General features: G+C 39.5%; 1 non-coding gene across 1 annotated transcript; it reads right to left on the bottom strand.

Moving 5' to 3' along the window:
- Positions 1-2775: 2775 nt before the first annotated feature.
- On the bottom strand, positions 2776-2846 carry trnag-ccc (transfer RNA glycine (anticodon CCC)). The gene has a single exon. It is a non-coding gene; the product is annotated as a tRNA-Gly (tRNA).
- Positions 2847-9605: the final 6759 nt, after the last annotated feature.

Raw genomic sequence — 9605 nt, 5'->3', positions numbered from 1 at the left:
GCTGCTCAATGCATCTTCAAAAGGAACCAACTCTCTGTGGCTCAGAGGCGAAGGCTGTAAACTAGGTCGCCAGAACGAGCCCAGGAATTTTGCAAGACAGGAAAGAAAGTTTGTGTGTCTGTGTGTGCACGGGGGGCTAAAATAGTGCATTATTAAGATGTGTTGGCTGAGTGAGTTTATTTGGGAGGCACTTTGTAAATGTGGCTGCTTTAAAAGATGTTGCTATTGTTGTGTTTTATGTGGCAGAGTTGAAGGTAAAATGGAATTATGGCATGAAAAGAGGACAGAATGTTCCTCTACCAGCATTATCAGGGAATCCAGACAACTCTTATCATGCTGGCTGTCAGATAGTGGCGTGTTTTTAACCTCTGAGCATTCGATTACACCGCTGGCACATAATGATGAAGGTACCAACATCATCCTCTCCGATCAACACCGTCCCTTCCACGGATTTTTGAAGTCTTGATTAACTCAGGCTTGCTGTGCCCATTTGTTTCCAGTTTTTATGCTAAGCTAACTGGCTACTGCTAACATTGCCGTGTCCATGTTTCCGGTCTTTATGCTAAGCTAGCTGGCTACTGCTAACCCTGCTGTGTCCATTTGTTTCCAGTCTTTATGCTAAGATAACTTTGTACTGCTAACCTTAATGTGTCCATTTGTTTCCAGTTTCTATGTTAACTGGCTACTGCTAACCTTGATGTGTCCATTTGTTTCCAGTCTTTATGCTAAGCTAACTGGCTACTGCTAACCTTGCTGTGTCCATGTTTCCAGCCTTTATGCTAAGCTAGCTGGCTACTGCTAACCTCGCCATGTCCATTTGTTTCCAGTCTTTATGCTAAGCTAACTGGCTACTGCTAACCCTGCTGTGTCCATTTGTTTCCAATCTTTATGCTAAGATAACTTTCTACTGCTAACCTTAATGTGTCCATCTGTTTCCTGCTACTATGTTAAGCTAACTGGCTACTGCTAACCTTGCTGTGTCCATTTGTTTCCAGTCTATATGCTAAGCTAACTGGCTACTGCTAACCTGATGTGTCCATTTGTTTCCAGTTTTTATGCTAAACTAACTGCCTACTGCTAACCTTGATGTGCCCATATGTTCCCTGTCTTTATGCTAAGCTAACTGTCTGACTGGATGAGTTCTGTCCCTTCTATAAAAGGTGTCACACCATTAAAAGTCCACTGTTTCCCTTCCTGTCCTGACTGTCGGTTTAATGCTGTGAGTCGGGAGATTCTTTCTTGCATGTAAGTTAAAAACCTGCCAGACCTGGAGGCTTTTAAATTTGACGAGGTGAGACCCCAGGAGCTTCTCTAACATCTTAGTGCCAATCAGAGGACACAACACACAGCTGAGAGTTCAGCTCGTGATCGGTGAAACGTGGGCCCCTGGAGGCCATAACTCAGCCGCACTATGAACTCATGAAATATGTAAACAGAGGCTCAGTAAGCAGTTCTGTTGAGACTCTGTGTGTGATTCGTGTGCCTGTGTTCCTGAAATGAAACATGTTGACATGCATCGACCTGACTGTGCACCGTGACACACTGATACAGTTTTTAATGCTCAGCCCAGATATGGAGCAGCTGATCTGCTGCTGGTGGAAAGTTTTAAACAGAAAGTCAGGCTTGGCTCATTAACTGTGTGGCTTTTAGGCAGATTTCACTGGTGGAGGGATGAGAATGTTTCCCACGTCGCCTCGTCTCTAGATGTGGAGATCAAAAGGAGCAGGAAATGGTGGATTCTGGTGGCTGTTCATGGATGTTGGTTAATAAAATGGACCGAAGTTCACATTTCAACAGTTCAGCTGATGCATGAAAAAGGTGGAAAATGAAACAGAACGGAACGGAATGGAAGCGTTTCTCTGGAAATCATGAGAAAGATGAGAACGAGTTGGTGCAAGTCAGTGTCGTTTGGGTTGATCTGTTTATTCTGGTAGCACTACAGCAGACTGCTTAGATACTATTTATTCAGACTAATGGAGTATTTACATGTTTAGATACACTTTAGTTCACAATAATTGAGCCTCCTGAGGTCTGTAGTTTAGAATTTTAACAGCCAAAGTTCACTGTATGGTATCAACAGCAGCAGAGAAAACTAAATAAAACTTTTTACCAAATTACCAAAGGAAATTATTTAGACAGATATTGCTCAGACAACAAATCTACATAACATGTAATTTTGTGCCTGATAAAACAGCAATAAGATAATAATATTGCACCTAAAAATTATATCTTGCATCTAAAAATGAAATCTTGTGCAAGAAAAATGAAATATTACACCCAAAAAATTAAATATTAACCATCAAAAATTAAATGCTGCACTAGAAAAAATAAATATTGCACCAGAAAATGAAGTAATACATACAAAAAATGAAATATTGTATCTGAAAATGAAATATTGCACTAGAAAAAGTCAAATATTACACCTAAAAATGAAATTTTGCACAAGAAAAATAAAATGTTAGAATGTAAAAATTAAGTATTGCACCTAAAAATGAATTATTGCACTAAAAAATGAAATACTGCACAAGAAAAATATTTTCCCCCAAAATGAAATATTACACACAAAAAATTAAATATTTCAGAAGAAAAATGAAATATTTCAGAAGAAAAATTAATTATATAAAAAAAATTAAATATTGCAACTAAAAATGAAATATTACACATACTGAAACTGATTTTGCACTGCAAGCCTAAAAGTTATCACAGTTCTCTTTGAACATCACATTAGAAAAGACAACAAAGGCATTTTCTTCTGTAAAACTGACATAAACTAGATGCACCGCCTGGGAATCAAACCCAGGTCACAAGAATGGGAATCTTGTATGATACCACTGCACCAGCAGTGCTTCTAGAGAGCAGAAAAGATGGAGACCAAGCAGGGAAAAGGACATTAAGATGGAGAGGACGGGAGGAGGGTCAACCAGAGGGATTAGAGACAAAAGGACACAACAGGGTTCCAGATGGAGAGATTTTAGGAGAATTCATGTGAATAAAACTCTGCTCATCTCGCTGTAGGATTTAGTCAAACTCTTTCCTATAAACTGAAGGTTTATCTGTGAGCTGATCCAGAACATATGTAGGTCAACTTTAACTCATCTACACTACCCTTCAAAAACATAGGTTCACTTAGAAATGTCCTTAGTTTTGAAAGAAAAGCATTTTTAAAAAAATGAAGATTACATTAAATGAATGATAAATCCAGTGTAGACATTGTTAATGTGATAAATGACTATTCTAGCTGGAAACAGCTGATTTTTAATGGAATATCTCCATAGGGGTACAGAGGAACATTTCCAGCAACCATCACTCCTGTGTTCTAATGCTACATTGTGTTAGCTAATGGTGTTGAAAGGCTCATTGATGATTAGAAAACCCTTGTGCAGTTATGTTAGCACATGGAGAAAAGTGTGAGCTTTCATGGAAAACATGAAATTGCCTGGATGACCCCAAACTTTTGAACCTATATGTATATTTTCTGGCACCTTTGCTGCCAGATTTTTACAGTTCTTTATGGATTTATCGAGACACAAAACAACATAAAGACATAAAACGACCACAGAGACATAAAATCCCCCTTTATCCTTTAACTATAGAGTTGGTTATCTTAGCATAAAGACAGGAAACACAGGGACACAGGAAGCTCTAATTCATCCATCCATCCATTATCTATACACCTCTTAATCCTCACTAGGGTCACGGGGGGGGGGGCTGGAGTCTATCCCAGCTGACTCAGGTGAAGGCAGGGGACACCTGGACAGGTCGCCAGTCTGTCACAGGGCTACATACAGAGACAAACAAGCACTCTCACATTCACACCTACGGGCAATTTAGAATCATCAATCAACCTCAGCATATTTTTGGACTGTGGGAGGAAGCCGGAGTACCCGGAGAAAACCCACGCATGCACAGGGAGAACATGCAAACTCCATGCAGAAAGATCCCAGGAAAGCCGGGACGTGAACCAGGGACCTTCTTGCTGCAAGGCGAAAGTGCTAACCACTACACCACTGTGCAGCCCTGCTCTAATTCATCAAAAAAAAAATTTAATCTACCAACTAGCATCTCTAAAAGCACTGCACATTGGTTTAGCAGGTTTTATGTTAAGTGCTAAAGCTTTGGCTAAGCTAAGCTAAGCTAATCGAGGCCTAGCTTTAAATGCACTAACACATGGGTGGCATCCATCTTCTAGTCGGATTCTCAGCAAGAAAACGAATGAAACATTGAAAAACAACAAATAAAATGTGTTTGTATTTGAAGCAGCATCCAGCAGATGAAACTGAGTCTGACGTTAACAACAAACATTAATGAGGAAAGAAAGGGTTCAGAGCAAATCTGTAGATGAGTTACTGCAGCTTCTTTCCCGTCTGGATTCAGTGTTTCAACTCCATGGTTCAATATAATATAATATGTTATACATACATGTAGCCTACAGCGCCACCTGCTGACATCTTTATTATTATCTGTGCAGCCAAGTTCAACTCCTGCAGCATGTTGTTCCATCAGAAACATGAACTGAAAAATTCACCAAAAATCAACCGTTTGCTTTGACCTGATTGTGTGAAAACTAAAAAATTCCTGGTTCCTCGATGCAGCTGTGAAGCCATTGGTGGATCAGCTGAGAGCAGCAGTCAGGGGAGAAAAATCTGAGTTTAAAGCAAACTGATCCATAAGTCAGTACACATTAACAGTTCCAGGGTCGGTCTGGACAGTTTTTTTAAATTAGGTTCAGACAATTTTTGCTCATTTCGAACACGTTTTATGTAATTTTGTCTCATTTCAAACTAATTTTAGGAAAATTCTTGAATAGTCAGGCTAACTGTCACATATCCAGGCTAACTGTCAGGCTAACTGTCACATAGCCAGGCTAACTGTCAGGCTAACTGTCACATAGCTAGGCTAACTGTCACATAGCTAGGCTAACTGTCAGGTTAACTGTCACACAGCCATGCTAAATGTCACACAGTCAGGCTAACTGTCACATAGTCAGGCTAACTGTCGCATAGCCAGGCTAACTGTCAGGCTAACTGTCACATAGTTAGGCTAACTGTCACATAGCCAGGCTAACTGTCAGGCTAACTGTCACATAGTCAGGCTAACTGATGCATAGTCAGGCTAACTGTCGCATAGCCAGGGCAACTGTTGCATAGCCAGGCTAACTGTAACATAGCCAGGCTAACTGTCAAATAGTCAGGCTAACTGTCAGGCTAACTGTCATGCTAACTGTCACATAGTCATGCTAACTGTCACATAGTCAGGTTAACTGTCAGGCTAACTGTCATGCTAACTGTCACATAGTCAGGCTAACTGTCACTTAGCCTGACTATGTGACATGTATTTACATTAACATCTATTTGCTCCATAGACATAAATAAGAATAGTTCACATTCTTCTTGATTTTTTTTTTTTATAATATCTCAAAAAATTGCTTCAAATTCTCTTGACAAGTGCATGGAAACACTTTTTTTAAATTCCTCTTGACCTTTGAATGAGAATATTGTAACAAATACCTCGTTCATTCAGGTTATGATGATTGTTTTCATTAAATCAAGCAAATTATTCAGTTTCTCTATTTTAAATCATCAGCTGTGGTTTCTTCTTCCTGTTATGAATTTAACTGGAGGCTTGGATTCGGCCTGATGACCTACAATCCTGCTCATTATCCAGCAGAGAAATGGGGGTGAAAGGGGTGATTAGAGTCGTGATTACAGTAAACCTCTTTCATATCCTCTATGGGAGGAAGCTGGGGTTTAAGGCAGCCTGAGAAGAAGAGCTGGACGCCACAGAGGTTAAACTGGAGACCATGAATCCTACAGGAGTCAGATTCACCGGTTTGTTTTGGTGGATCTCTTGGGGGAGGCTCTGAAGGATAAACTGTTGTTGACTCGGAGCTTACAGCTGGTTGATTGTTCATCTGTCTGTTTTCCCCAGAGACTAGCAGACACACGACCAATCCTCTTACATGTAGCCGAAGCACCGCCATCTAATCCACGGACGTTTATTCTGCTCAGCTCGGGACAGTCAAGGAGTTTAAACAACCTGCATCAGTTATTGATTGGAGATACTGTCACTGTTAGCGTGTTCTGTAGTTCATGCATCATGAGTGTTTTCTTTAAAACGTTTCACCTTCATGCTGGGGCTGCACAGTGGCATGGTGGTTAGCACTGACACCTTGCAGCTAGAAGATCCTCGGTTTGTGTCCCGGCCTTCCTGGTATCTTTCTGCATGGAGTTTCCATGTTCTCCCTGTTCATGCATGGGTCTTCTCTGGGTTCTCTAGCTTCCTCCCACAGTCCAAAAACATGCTGAGATTAATTGTTAACTTTAAAATGTCTGTAGGTGTGAGTGTGATTGTTTGTCTCTATGTGTAGCCCTGTGATAGACTGTTACCTGCCTTCACCCCAAGTCAGCTGGGATAGACTCCAGCCCCACACAACCCTAATGAGGATTAAGCAGTGTATAGATGATGGATGGATGGACCGCCATGCTGCTATAATGGTCAAAGTACTAAAATATGATCTGTTTTCCTTTCAAATACCAAAAACAGACAAAAAAGAGAAAACCTTCCCATTTTTAAAGTTTTCCAATTTCCATTAACCTTCAGCAGCTTCTAGCACATTTTTACTCACTGTTGGTTCATTTTTCACTGCAATCTAAAGTCCTGGACCTTTATGGAAACAGAACAACCACGACTAGAAGGTTAGAGAACTTAGAAATGTCTTCTGTGCAAAGTCAGACAATTATAATGCCATAAATAATTGATATGAATATTTATTTTGCAAGATTTTTTAAAAACTGGAATCAACATCCAACCAACTATTATCTATACACCGCTTAATCCTCATTAGGGGCATGGGGGGCTGGAGTCTATCCCAGCTGACCTAGGGGGAGAGTTCACCTGGACAGGTAACAGTCTATCACAAGGTTACACAGAGTCAAACAATCACACTCATTCACTATGTGAATTATAGCACATAAAAGCATAAAACATGTAATTTCCTGTTGCCAGCAGGTGGCGCTATGACTGTGAATGAATATTAGCATATGGATGTGACCAGGACAGGACTCTAATCAAACATGTAAAGTCTGAGACAGATTGGAGCATGTAGACAGCACTTCCTGTTTCATGGCGAACCATCAAAGTTCAGGGGGCCTCCATGGCGACGCCCTTTGACTTTTGCTGAACATTATGACAACTTTTCATCATTAAAGTCTGTTTTATGCACTGCCTAAATCTGAGATGTCTTGGAGTTACCCCTATGAGGAGTTAACCCCTGAAAATGACAAAAATAACCAAAAAAATCTCCCAGTTAAAGCAAAATGGTGGACTTCCTGTTGGGTTTAGGATATGGCTCCAAGAGGCTTTTTTGTTCACCCTGACGTACCAAATTTGGTAGCTGTAGATGAAACATCCTGCCCGTAGAAATGTTGCAGGGATGCTATGGAGCCATTTTTCCACATAAAATATCAGATTTTTCACCAGTTCTAATGTGTGTGCAGATGTTCATGAGCCTCAAAAATGTGATTGTTTTGGGTGAGGAATAATTCCTTGCGTTCCAACAGGGTCCTGTCAATGTCCTAATTAGACCTGAGAGGTCAAAGAAGCTAAAACTCTCCATAGAACTGGAGCAGTGGTGGTGGTTTTCTTTCATTTTATCACATTATAAAAAGCTGACCTTATAAACTACATGTTAAAATAAGTGTCACCTTTTTTGGCAACTAACTGAGTTATGTGACCAGATTAGGAGAACGTTGATGTCTGAGATTCAGAAGCTGGTTTGTGGAAGATCAATAACGTGGAAACGTACCAGACAGCCGGTTTCACGGACGGATTGAGGCTCAACATTCATCACATATTAACTCTTTCACCAGTGTTGACAGAACGTCATGTAGAACTGCAGCAAAGTTCTCTGACTCACAGCTTATTTCTAAGTTCTGAATCATCAACGGTTCTTTCCCACACTGTTCTCTGTGACAGTTTAAGGTCACAGAAAGAATAAAAGGTGTGAAACATTCAAAGAGTCTGTTTTCCTGTTAACTGGCCTCATCATTAGAAATAAATTCAGCGGAACCTCAGCTGACAGGAAACGTTCCCACAACACTGGAGAACGTCACCGACAGGTTCCAATCATCTTTTTAAAGAAAATGTTTTAATTCCTATAAAATGAATGTGTTTTGATGTCAATATTCAGAGGAACAAAGATTATGCTCCATAACAACAAAGGAGGAACGTTCTCAAACCAACGTTCAAAAGATGTTCTCTAGATTTTATTGAGGGCTCAGATGATTTTATAAAATGTTATTTTATTGAGAAATATTAATGAAGGTAAAACATTCTGCCTGCAATGTGATGTTTTGGAGAAAAGCATTATAGAACGTTCTTCTATGGAACATTCTCACAATGTTCTAAGATAAAGGGGGAACAGTCTCAAACCAGCATTCAAAAAATGTTCTCGATATCAAGAACCTTTTGTAACATTTCTGTGATGTGACATGTTAAAGGTAGAACATTTTGTATTTTCGTTGAGGGAACACTTCGTAGAACATTCTCCAATAAAACATTTCCACCAAAAGAGAATGCTTTCAATATGACATTCAAAAAACATTTTGATGACAGAACGTTCTTTGGAAGACATTGGTTGATCCGTAGATTGCTTTTGGTATTAGAAGTTAAACAGTGCAGTGCTCTGAGGATGTTGGGGGTAAAACATTGTAGAACATTCTCACAATGTTCTACAATAAAAACGTGGAATGTTTTAAAAAATCATTCAAAAAATGTTCTCAAGGCACCAGATGTTTTATATATAGAACGTTTTGCAACGTTTCTGTCTTGTGACATGTTAAAGGCGGAACATTTTGCCTTTTTGTTGAGAACATGTTCTTCTATAAAACATTTCCACAAAAGAGGAATGTTCCCAATACAACATTCAAAAATATTTTGATGACAGAACGTTCTTTAGAAGACATTGGTTGGTCCATAGATTGTTTCTGGTGTTAGCAGTTAAACAGTGCAATATTCTGAGGATGTTTGGGGCAAAACATTATAGAATATTCTCTCCATGTTCTATGATAACACAGGAGGAACGTTCTCAAGCCAACAGTAACAGTTAGCTAAATATCTAGCTTCTACTGCTGAGAAAAAGCTAACATTAGCATGGATTAGCATCCCTGTTACTGTGATTAGAGTAGGGTTAGCAAACAACACATAAAACATGGAATAAAAATGGTACCATTGATGTGGAAGCTGAGCCAATCAAGCTTTTGATAGTTTATTACCTACTATTGATGAAGATGGAACACAAAATTGTAAAAGAGAAGATTTATTTTTCAAACATTTTGAAGCCCAAATGTCCTCCAGTTCTGGAACGATCCTTGTAGCCTCTGAAAGTTGTTGAACATTTAGCTGAAGACATGAAAGCAGCTGAAATGTCATTTGAAGAGTGGATCCTTGACCTTTTGTTCACCTTAAACTACAAGTGGGGCAAAAAAAGCAAACACTTAAAAACACTATGGCTACTTCCTGATAAAAATATTTTAAAGGGTGATTTGCAGGCAGTGTACAAGTGGAGCCATAGAAACACCCAAAGCAGCAAAAATCCCATTTTTCTC

This window comes from Amphiprion ocellaris, chromosome 8 (assembly GCF_022539595.1).
Source record: "Amphiprion ocellaris isolate individual 3 ecotype Okinawa chromosome 8, ASM2253959v1, whole genome shotgun sequence".
Classification (NCBI taxonomy): domain Eukaryota; kingdom Metazoa; phylum Chordata; class Actinopteri; family Pomacentridae; genus Amphiprion; species Amphiprion ocellaris.
The sequence above is the reverse complement of the archived record's forward strand: the minus strand, read 5'-3'. Positions and strand labels throughout refer to the sequence as shown.